We start from the raw sequence: 12,382 nt of genomic DNA on the forward strand, positions 1-12,382 counted from the left end.
CCTCTTTTTCTTCCATAAACTGCACCCAGACAGACCATTCAACTCCACAAGCCATCAAGGACTGTGAGATATTACATCATTATAATGCTATATATATAATTCATTCACCATGTCAATGAAATGGTGATAAATGCTAGACTTACTCACAAGGATCATATCACATATTTCATCTCAACCCTTTTTTAATCATTTTTATTTTTTAAATTTCCATTATAACTTCCATCAGCTGACCAGCCTCATGATCATCAAAAAAATACTCAGCTCCCAAAATTGATATGGCATAGTGAAATCTGGGAGAGACTTGGTACCAGCCTCTGGCCTCTCAGGCTTGTTAATTTACTGGGAGCAAAAGGGTAAGTGGAAGCAACATATATGGAACCTTAGTTTCTTCACCTAAACATTGGGCATAGCAATGTTACCTTCCAAGATGTCTAAAGGGCTAATTCATTAAAAGAATATAATATTTTATTTCCAAAGTTAATTCTAACTAGATACACGAGGCTGGCAAAAGTTTTATTCCTCTTTTATTTAATTCAACAGCTATACATTGAAGAGATAAATGCCATATAATCCCTGACCTCTAAGAGTTTTCAACCCAGTGGAAGAGATTGCCAAGAAAATCATGGATAAACAATTCAGTATTAATCTTTTAACAGAGATCAGGAAACTTGCTCTGAGAAACTCAGGGAAAGAGAATTTGGTTGAAGCTCTCCTAGAAGGTTTCTTTGAAGATGTAGCTTACCTACTGTATCTTGAAATATGTTTAGAGGATTTCCACATATCGACAAAGGGAGTAGTTGGTTCAAAGTCATGGGTCAGTGAAAGGGGCTGGCATGTCCATTGTACTAATCTCCTAGAGCTGCCATAACAAAGTATCACAAACTGGTGGCTTAGAACAACAGAAATTTATGATGTCATAATTCTAGAGGCTAGAAGCCCAAGAATATGGTGTTGTCAGGACCATGCTCCCTCTAAACCCTCTAGGAGAGGACCCTTCCTTGCCTCTTCCAGCTTCTGGTAGCCTCAGGCATTGTGGCAGCACAGCTCCAATCTTTGCCTCCATCTTCACACAGCCTTCTTCTCCCTGTGCATCTCTGTCTTCACATGGCATTCTTCTCTCTGTGTCTAAATTTTCCTCTTCTTATAAGGATGCCAGTCCTACTGGATTAGGATCCATGCTTATGACCTCATTTTAACTTGATTATATCTATAAAGACCCTCTGTCCAAACAAGTTCGCATTCATAGTTACCAGGAATTAGGACTTCAACATATCTTCTTTTTGGAGAGGACATGATTCAACCCATCATATTCATGGAAAGTTAAGGGTGGCATATAGATAGCATGTTGGGAAAGGAGAGAAGTGGGTTGGAGCCAGGTTGTGAAAAACACAACATGCCATGTGGAGGAGACCTTAGGCATGTTTCAGGAGCAGAGTGGATAAAGCAGCTTTCTCTTTAGAAAGATAACTCTTATGGCAATGAAAAAAATGGACCAAATGGAAGTCACAGTCTTGCATTAAGGCCACAGCAGTTGTTGAGTTGAATAGTAAGGAAGCACAGGAGATACCAGAGCTAAGGTAAGTTTCTCGAATGACATGAAAATTGAGCCTGGTTGGGAGAATCAAGAAGGAAGGAATAGAGAATGACCCCGAGGTTTCCAGCTTTGGGCACTAGGTTGCTGGTGAGGCTATCAACCAATAGGTGAACCATAGGTAGTGAAGCTGATTGGGGATTCTAAGAAGGATGAGGCAGCTGAAAAGCTTAATTTAGTACATGTTAAGTTGATCTGGCAAAAAAAAAAAAAAGGAATTTTAAGCAAAATTTTGAGGAATACAATGATGAGTATATTTTGCATTGCATTAGTTCTTACACATTTCAAAATTTTAGAAGAGGTTGTATTCTTGACTCTTTTTATAGTGAGGCCACAATGGTAACAAATTATCTAAGGTGTATGAGTTTTCTATTGCTGTATAACAATTACTGCAAATTTAGTAGCTTATAACAATGCACACATTTGCTCACAGCTTCTGTCAGTGAGGAGTCTGGGCGTGAATTAGCTGGTTCTCTGATCAGAGTCCACTAGGCTAAAATAAAGTCAAGACTGTGGTCTCATCTGAAGCTCAGGATCCTCTTCCACCTTTGGAAGAGGTCTGCCATGGTTGTTGGCAGATTTCAGTTTCATGTGATTGTAAGACTGAGGCCCTCTGCTCCTAGAGATTGCCCATGATTTCCTGCCACAAGACCCTCTCTGCAGCAAAGCACTTCGCTACTTCAAGGCCAGAAAGAGAACATTTATGCTGCTTTGAATCTCTCTGACTTCTAGACCATCTTTTAAAACCCTCCACTGATTAGGTCAGACCCACCTAGAATAATCTCTCTTTTCATAATCACAAGTCCCACCCACATAAAGGAAGAGAGGGAATTATATAGGGTGTGTAAACATGGGGTGAAAATCTTGAGAGCCAGGTTAGAATTCTGCCTACTATACAAGGTAACACAGTGAGTGTTGGCAGAGCAAGAATTACACTTCATCTTCTGGCTTCAATTTTCATGTTATTTTCCAAAATGCTATTTCACTGATGCCACACATCTTATTCTCTTTGGGTAATGAAATGTGTATGTAGGGCCATGATTTTGGATTCAGCAACTATCATTTGTTCTCTTGTATAAAATTTATGGACATTCTTAACCATCACATTGAATTTTTGTCACATACCTTACTAGAGATAAAGATTCATTTTCACCAACCAGTATAAACTATCAAAACAAGAAAGTTGGCACATATTGTAGAAGTTTTAAATGAATTTAAATTTTCTAGGTATTCCATATTCCTCTCAGGTAACAGTAAAAATCAATCCCACAACTGTAGCAATTGTAATAACAGTGATGATGATGATAATTCTTGTAATTTGTACTCGTACAATTTCCTCAAGTCAACCTCACAACAACCCTGTCTATTCTATTCAGTAGACACTAATTTATCCTCAACTATTTGTTTGGTAGTGGGCTCTGTGTATACAAACATCAAGCAACTACAATCTTCATCCTTACCTAACTCAGAGTCTAGTTGTGTGAAATATATAGATCATGTTATTTCATTTGAGAAAAGAAACAAGACTCAAGAGGGGAATTGTTGAGTAGAAACCATCCAGTTAGTTAAATGGAAGAGATCACTTGTTCTAACCTGTGGCCAGCTGTCTTCCAATTGCCTCATATTGTTGCATGTTTTAGTGACAATATTCAAGTAATTCACATACATCCATTTATACTTTAGAATAACACTTTAAGGTGAAGATAAATAGTGGAAGGAGAGACAACGCTGAATGCAAAAATGCACTGGATTTCTTGATGGATGCTACTTTTCCTAAGTACCTGAAACTTCCCAACACACCTGAGCAAGGAAGCATACGACATTGGCCAATGTGTTGTGTGGCTGTCTTTGTTGTTTCAAACCATCTGGAGCAATCTCTGGAAATGAGACAAGTGTAACCCTTTCTCTGTGCCATGGACCGGATTGTTCCCAAAGACCAGAGGAAATTTCCCAGGGAATAAAGCTGGAAAAAAGACAAGTTTACCTAGTTGCTTTGTTGATTCAGAGGGACAAAAATGCTCTGAAATCAGTGAAAAAGAAGTGATTTTGAGGCCAGAGCAATCAAAGTAGGAATCCAGATTCTTCAAGGAGGCCTCTCAAAGAATGACAATACTCTATGAGCAGATGCCACAGAAGGGCTAAATAGTTTTGAAAATTGCTTACCTAGTATTTAGAGGAGAAAATCGTATTCAAAAATGAATAGAACAGCATTGTGCCCTAAACAACTGTGTTACTCTAGATAAGCTCCCTGGTATTCTTTATTTAGAGCTAGTTAAAAAATTCTCATCGAACTGCATTGTATGTTTATACCTGACTTCTGATTGGCTTGGGCTTCCATCACTTGGGTCCTCCATCACAGTAAGCTGGAGAGGTTAAAAAACAGAAGAAAAGGCCATAGTTTCTATTCTGTACACAGCATTTGAGAAAGTTTCTTTTTTTCCCTTTTCATCAAGTTATTCAACTTCACTAATGATTAGGCAAAAGGAATAAATTGCTGGCTAATTAAATTTGCAGATGGTATTCAATTGTGAGGGTGTGTGAGGATAAAGGAATAATGTAGAGGCCTCAAAAGCTTTGCATTCTATGCACGAGAGAGTGGAAAGGCATGAGTCAGTGTGTGCAATTACAACTAGCATATAGAAAAGAGGCAGAAGGGAGGCTACTGGAAAAAAGAGCTATTGAATATCAGTGAGAGGACATTTGTAGGAGAAGCAATGGATGGACTCAAATAACTATGAGATATTATGAACAATTATTCCTGTCTAGGTTAGCTCCTGCATAAGTTTATAGGAGACCTCCTATGGGTATAATTCTAGAGAGAAATCCCCCAAGCATCATCTCCAAATGAAGTTTTGATATTTGGCAGACCACCTGGTCTACATCATATCTCTGGTCACAGCATGGTTTCTGAGTTAGCCATTGGGGTTTCATTGGTTCTCAAAGTAAAATAAGCTTATTGGCAATGGTATGTGGCCATATGCCAGAAAGTACGCAAAGCCAGGTGATATGTATGGCATATATTTCTCAACGATTAGTTTTGCTCATGGCAACTAAGGTAAACTTATTTTTATATTAAAACAAACACAGATACATTGCGGTATCGAATAGAGGATTTGCATGGATTTTGAGCTATAACTCAAGACTGCAAAGAGATTTCTTCCTTACAGGGTGCCATCTAGGCTTACACCTCCAGATCTTCTAGGGGTACATACTCACTCTTGCTTGATGTTATGGGTATTTAGGTGGAAAAAGTTAAGAAACTCTATATATTCCAAATATGTGCATAGCACGATATAAAATACTTATTTTAAAAGCTCATTAATTTATTAAATATTAATGGAGAGCCTAGCCTGTACCAGACACTTTTGTCAGGGTAGAGAGAGGTACACTGGTGTACAGAACAAGTTCGTGCTCTCAGGAACTTGCATTCAAAGTCTATATTGTATTTATGAACTCCTTCACACAGCAATTTAACATAATTTTATGAAAGTGTAATTAATTGCTATTTATTTCTTAGTTTACTTTGTACACACTTCTGGAGCATTTTCCATGTACTAAACTCTGTGCTACGCAATAGAAAAACAGAAGTGAATATTGCAGACCTGTACTCTGCCTAAAACAGCATGAATTTTAATAAGGAAGACTATCAATTAAGCAATTAGTTCTAATGTTCTGAGATGAGTTTTCTGCAAGTGAGGTAGAATTTGGAACAGGATAATTTGGCAAGGATGTCTCATCTGCATTGGGACACGTAAAAGTCTTCTCCACGGAAATATATTTAAGCGTAAACTGGACAGATGTATAGGAGCTGGTCAGATGGACAGAATGGAAAACTATATTTCAGGTAGAGGGATAGCATGAGAAAGGCTGAGGGGTGAGAGGGAACATCAGTTACTCTAGGGCATGAATGAAATTCATAATGGTGAGAGTGAGCCATGTGGAGTAGAATGTGAAAAGATGAGGCTGCGGACAGAGATGTGAGCACAGAGATCACCATAGGCCATGCTAATGGATTTGTGCATCATCCTAAGGATGGTGGAAAGATCATGAAGGCTTTTAAGTTAGGGCAAGACATGACCAACATTGCAGTTTCTAAATGGTCACTTTGGCTTCGGTGTGGAGAATGGATTTGAAGGAAGCAGAGTGGAACCAGGGAGACCATTTAAGAGGTCATTGTAAAATCAAGGCAAAAGAAGATGCTTCTCAGGCTGCACTCAGGTGGTGGCTGTGAAGACGGACTGCAGTGATATCCAGGAGGCAAGTCCAGAGGGATTGTCATTTGGTTAGAGACGGGTCAAAGGTAAGGAGGTGAAAAGTGAGGCTAGGATCAGTAATAATTTGTATGTGGTTGCCACAGTGCTTTGAGGAAGAGAAGGATACAGCTATGTTTGGATATCTTGAATGTGAAATGACTTGAAATATCTAAGTGGAAGTAATCAGTGAGTAGAACAGGAGCCTGGAAAGAAGGAAGAGAATAGCCTTTACCTTTTCAAACAGGGTCTTGTTGATCTTGAATTGTCACTCTCGTGGTTGGCAAAGTAATACCCTACATATCCTGCCTATTGGACTAGATTTCCTTCGAGGAACTGATGCTGGGACTCTTCCCATTATACCAGAGTGGGGCCAGACCCCACTCTGTCTTGTCATGGTTTGGGGAATAAATCCAAACTGGTCCTGAGATTTGTCTAAAGTGACTTGTACAACACCTTGCAGCCCACTCATGGAAGGGTGGGGACCTGAGCCTAGGGCTCCATACTACGCATCTAGTATGGGTTTATTTATTCTAACTCTCCATCCACCTCCACCTCCCAGATCATGAATCCCCACCCTACCTTCAGTGTCTGTGGTGAGTGTCTATGTCTTACTCTACCTTCAACTGATGAGAATGCTCATGGTTTTGTTTTTTTTTTTTTTCCTGGGTAATGACACAAGTTCCCATGTGGGAGCTCGTTCTCCTGCTAAAGGAAGCCAAAGGCCTATTTGAACATGAGCCCAATTTCTCCCCTACCAAACATCACTGTCACAAACTGACCACTCTGGCAGTGCTGCCAGCTACGAGCAGACAGGTTGACTGACAGGAAGCACAGATCTGCCGCTCACACAAATCTAGGCAGGCAGGGGATGGAAAAGAGGTGTGCTGGGCCTGTCTGGCACCGACAGCTTCTGCCACACCGACATTTCAATCAGCACCGTGTTAAGCCAGCCCTTGTGTCACTCAAAAGTAGTCCAGCACTAGCTCCAGGGGTGGGCTCTAGGGAGCCACCTGAGTCCCTGGGTTGCTTCAAAGAGAGGGGTTACCAGGTCCATCAGCAGCATCTGCCACACCTTCTTCTCTTGCCAGATAATTAGGATATAGTCCAGTTGGGTGACTTTATCCTGCCTGAGGAAGTGACAGCTAATACTGGGCTGGCACTGGAGAGCACTCCATGGTTCATAATGACTGTCCGAATCGGCAGGAGCTGTCTGGTGCGTCCAGGAAAAGTTGAGTTCTGTTTATTCTTTGGAGAGAAGGAGGAATAGCGAGCCTAGGTGTGCTTTGAAATGCCTGTCTAACTACATAGGGATTTACATACACCTATTCATATGGATAAACACTTGCATAAGCACCTAGACACAAACCTCCCTGTTCCTCCATAAGCTAAATCATGCACAGATCACAAGCACACAAACAAGCATAGATGTATGCAAAATACTCATTTGCTAAGATGCATGCTTATAAATATGCATATTCAAATTTGCGTTAGGATGCACACATATGGAAAACACACATGCACAAATAAATGAATTTGCTGTATATGTGAGTGCATACAAATACAAAGACGTTGATATACAAAAGCACATGTACAGTGCATGCAGATTGATGAACTCATATAAACACAGGCAAATACAGATATGAATATATGTGAAAAGACACTTGTAAAAACACATGCACTTGCACACACACCCACATGCATTCTTTTCTAAGGGATGAATTTAAAGAGAATGGAAGAATGGATGCAGAACATTTATGTATTGGAGTTTCTACCTGTCATCACTCAAATCACTTTCAAGTGTGTAAAACAAAAGAGAGAAAAAAAATCAATTCCTGATAGGAGAGGTTCAAGGAGCTGTTAAATCAATTATATTTTATTTTCAAATATCATTCAGAGAAGTTTACACTCTTTCAGAAAAGTCTGGTCTCGCCGGGGGGCAAAGAACCAGCTGGAAATGGTAATGTGGAAGGCACTGCAAAGTTCAAGGCAAAGGCCAGTGCTGAGGTCAGAAATGACACTTTCATCTTCTCTGGCAGGAGAAGGGGTTTGGGAGGGTTTCAAGTGCCCCATTCAAATAATGGCCACAAGGGCTTAACTGATGTGACACCGGTCACTTCATTGATTGCTAAGTTTGACTTGGTCAATTGACATTAAAAAATAAACGTTTGTGAGATCTGGTGGGAGCCTTGGAAAGCTACTTTTTTTTGAATTTTTTAAACAAAGAGACAAAGAGGCTGGAAGAAGAGGTGTGACTTGCCCAACATCATCCAGGAAGAGAGTTCAGAGCCTGAGACTGATCCCAGCCAGCTGGTTTCCCAGCTCGGAACTTCCTGCTTCTCCCATTAGACATCTGCCCTCAGATCACCCTCCCTATCAGGTAGCATTTTGATTCCTCAAAGACCCTTATAAACATACAACGAATTAACTCATGTAGTATTGAGGGTGTTTAATTAAAGACACCAGGCTGAGGGCTGGTGACTGGCCGGAGGTATCACCAGGACCAGACCCAGGTGGTATGTGCTGAAGACTAGAAGAGCCCAGTTAGTGTTTCGTATGAACATCCTGCCTGTAGGACCACTTTTATCCCTAAGATATGCTAACGTTGCCTGGACCTTGATCACCAGATCTGGGCTCTAAAGCACATAGCAAGATGCTGTGGGAAAAACAAAAAGACGATACAAAAAGGAGAAACGCCAACCTTTTGTAAAACTTGCCATGTTTTTATGGTACTTGAACACTAGATTAAAAAAAAATAGTACACGCTGAAATGCGGAAACCTTAATAAGCAACTAAGCTCAGCACAGAGTGAAGGGATCAGGCGAGAGAGGACAGAAGAAGTGACACTAAGAAAGTCAGATTCTGCCATTACAAGCTTCAGTTTTCTCACTGAAAAAAATAACAGTGGAGAACAAAAAGCTACATCTAGGTTGCCAGGGGGTTTAAATTAGTGAATATCTGAAAATGTGTTGTAAGTTTGTTGGAGAAATGTTAAGGTATGTTGCTGTCTACAGTCTTAGTGAAGGAAAACGTTATCCCAGAACTTTTCTTTATGTTGTTATCCCCACTATGAATGCCCTTGCTGTTCACTGAGTTGAACTTGAGTCTCCTTTAAAGACTGATCAAGTGAGCTGCCAAACCTCTCAGAACCATGTTGCTGGAAGAGACCTCAGACATACTTTCTGTCAATTTCCACACTGATTCTGGGACATGTTAAGGGATGTTACTCAGCATCATATAATAGTAGGCTCTTTAATAAAATAATCTTATGAAATGCTACAAATAATATTCTCCTCCTATAGATTCACAAAACACAGAAGCCTTGAGAGGTCTTGCAGGAAACAACCTGCTCAATTTTGTTGAACATGTTTCTAAATGTTTTCATCTTCTGCCACTTCTCTCAATCTTTTTGTTTAATGTTACATATCTATTAATATCCTAAAGAGAAATTTTCCATGGAACACAATTTTGGGATGCACTCTTTTGGTTCAATGCCCTTGTGCTAGGTAGGAAACATCTGATGAGGGAAATGAGTTGGCCAAGATCATGTAACAAATTAATGATAGAGCTACAATTCCTGGTGGTCTTTCCCTGCTCAAAATCCATATTGGATACAATTTAGTACCTGGCTATACTCTGTTTTATTATGTTATCCTTTATTTGTTAATTCATGTATATTTTAAAATGAAATATGTGTAAAACCATTCAACATAGCTTCTGGAACATTTCAAGCACTCAATAAATGTTAAGTCTGAATACGTCTGTTTATGTGGCTTTCCCAACTAGATCATGAGCTCCTGGGAGGGGCCGTGTCTCACACACTGCTGTATATCCCTATGGCTCATACAGTTCCTCTAGACACACCCGAGGCACTCACTAACTGCTCTCTCACTTACTGATTAATAATCAGGGGTGAGCCCAGTTTTATGCCCACTGGAGGAAAAGAGAAAGCTTGACATTAAAGCAATAAAATGAACCATTTCCCCTACAGAGTTAGTCTAACATTAATAAAAGCTTCATGTTGCACTATTATCTTCTCCTCTTATTATTTTCATGTATTTCCTACTGGATATAAATGTCAGGATGCTTTATCTATCTGCATTTTCATGGGATTTATTGCCACTGAAGGAAAACATGCTGTGACTTCTGGCAAGGGAAGCCTTGTCCTCCGTGGCCTTCTCTCTCCCATGCTGCCTAAGGTCCCCCAGTGACCACAGAGCTAAAGAAACTAGGCAAGGAGCACTGTGTCTATTGGCATAAATCAGGATGAAAAACCCACTTTTTCTGTTTTGCAGTTCTGAGATTTGGTGCAACTGGCTTTGCTCTCCGGACATCCCTAAAGGGAAGCAGAAATGGTGATTTTGAAGCATCTATTGTCCCACCTCAACTCACCTAACTCTCCTTAATAGAACCATAATTTTGTGCAGATATCTACACATCCTCCTCATGATCAAATGATTCATGAGAGGAGATTCTTCCCTCAGAACCCAGGATATATTCTGATTAATCTAAACCAGTGATTTTTAAACCTGCCATGTGCCAAAATCATCTGGTGGGCTTGTTATAAAACACAGATTGTTTGGCTCCAGCCCCAGAGAGTCTGATCCCATAGGACTGGGGAGGAACCCTGGAATTTACATTTTTAACAAGTTCCCAGGTGAGGCTGATGCTTCTAGTCTGGGGTCCACACTATCAAACCACCCCTCTAAGCCAATTGACACATTCTCATTCTCCAGTTGGTCTGGTTGTGATATTTGGACTTGTTTTAACTCATTCTCTCAAGAACAGAACCTAAGACAAGGATGTGGGCTCAAGTCTTTTACTGGGACATGATCCTAGAAATCACTATGAAGGAATCATGATGTGAGAAGGAGACGCAAAGAAAGCCACCAAGGGTTAGTTGATGGCCAGTTTCCTCCATGTGCCACTGGGAGTTAATGCTGCTGGAGACCTAGTGCAGGACTCAGAGTTTGCCCCCTAAGGAAGGAGGAGGACAGGATTTAGTTTCCATCACTCACTTGTTTAAGATTGCTCCTTAGGACTTCAACTCTCTAGCATTTCCAGCCTGTGCACACTCCAGAGGTGGCCCTCAGGCTCAGAGATGCAGTTTCCAGACGAAGAAATCAAGGGCTTATGAGATTTGCCCAATAAATTGCAGGCAATCTGTTTATGGGCTGAGGGCATAAGGTAGAGTACCTACAGAGTCTGCTACTGAGGAACACGTGATGCAGATTTGACTAATAAAATGTGAGCAATGTCTGCCAGGGGACTCTTGTCAAGGTTTCTTTGGTCTTAAGAAGAAAACGTAGAAGAGAAATATTTTCCTCTGGATGTTGTTATATCTGAATAAGACATTGAAATTGCTATATCCATATTAGAAACAGGAGAAGTAGCCTTAGAATGAAGGCACTGAAGAAAGCAGAGTGGAGAGATTGAAGAACTTGCATCTTTGATGAAATTATTGAGATACTGACATATCATGCCTGGAGCCATTCTAGCACTGGGTTTCTTGGGTGAGAGATAACAAATAGTGTCATTGTTAAGACTGTGGGAATTGGGGTTTTCTATTGCTGGTTGCTGAACCCTGAAATGCAAAGTGGAAATGGTGCTTAACACCGTTGCTGCTCAAAGTGTAGTCTGAGGTCTGGAAGCATCACCAGGGAGAAGAATTTCAGGCCCCGCTCAAACCCACTGAATCAGAATCTGCATTCAGCCAGATCTCCAAGTAATCCATGCACATATTGAGATATCAGATGCCCTGCCTTACAGAGCTGTGCTGATTCAAAGAGCTGACATATGGAAATCACACTGCAGATGTTGAATTTATTATTTTATATTGACATCTTGGTACCTCCTTGTAGTCCTCTTATTCATCATTCCTTATTTAAGAATAAGTTTACATCAGCCTATGGAAATATACTCAAATGTGAAATTCATTGCTGGTTAATTAGTCTGGAAGGTCATTTTTTTTTTAACGTAGGAGTTAGTTTTCCTAAATATTAATGAGCAATTAGAATTCTATTCTGAAAACAGATGACATTGTGAATTAAGAGTGAGTAGAGGGAGGTGAGAAATAAAAATATACACAAGTAAACATGGTGATATATTGGGATTACTTCCTGGGCTTGTATTTTTCTAAACCTGACACCTGGAAATTCAAATGAAAGTAAACCAGCTAGCACCAGGGTGACCCTTATAAACAAATGAATCATCGGCTGGAATGAAGAAAATAAATGAATAAAGCATTCCAAATCCAGCAAATGGCAAGCTCTGTTACCATTTTGAAGGGCCTAGAATGACTTTAACTTGAGATATCCCACAGCAGCATTTCTTAAAATGTATTATTCAGAATGTCATGGAGTAAAATAAGTGTTACCTAAATAGTGATTCCATGGTCAAATGAGTTTGGGAAGTGTTGTGCATAAATGATAAAGAGTTAACAGTTTGTTTACTTGATTGTTTTCTTTTTATAATAGGTCCATACTCAAGAGGCCATTTTCCCTGTTCTGGAACTTTATCAAAATTTTCATAACAGTTTCCT

The 12,382-nt window shown here is 40.1% G+C and overlaps 2 long non-coding RNA genes across 8 annotated transcripts in view; one reads left to right on the forward strand and one right to left on the reverse strand.

Annotated features, from left to right (window-relative positions):
* The window catches only part of LOC139079725 (uncharacterized), an 85,078-nt gene extending 84,178 nt beyond the window's left edge, over window positions 1–900 (reverse strand). For all 7 annotated transcript variants that reach the window (XR_011533610.1, XR_011533611.1, XR_011533606.1 and 4 more), the window contains exon 1: window positions 743–900. This is a non-coding gene — a long non-coding RNA (uncharacterized lncRNA). The remainder of the gene's footprint in view (window positions 1–742) is intronic.
* LOC139079727 (uncharacterized) overlaps window positions 1–4,098 on the forward strand; it is a 66,500-nt gene extending 62,402 nt beyond the window's left edge. The window contains exon 5 of the long non-coding RNA XR_011533613.1: window positions 3,275–4,098. This is a non-coding gene — a long non-coding RNA (uncharacterized lncRNA). The remainder of the gene's footprint in view (window positions 1–3,274) is intronic.
* Window positions 4,099–12,382: the final 8,284 nt, after the last annotated feature.

The sequence above is a fragment of the Equus przewalskii genome, chromosome 26, assembly GCF_037783145.1.
Source record: "Equus przewalskii isolate Varuska chromosome 26, EquPr2, whole genome shotgun sequence".
NCBI lineage: Eukaryota > Metazoa > Chordata > Mammalia > Perissodactyla > Equidae > Equus > Equus przewalskii.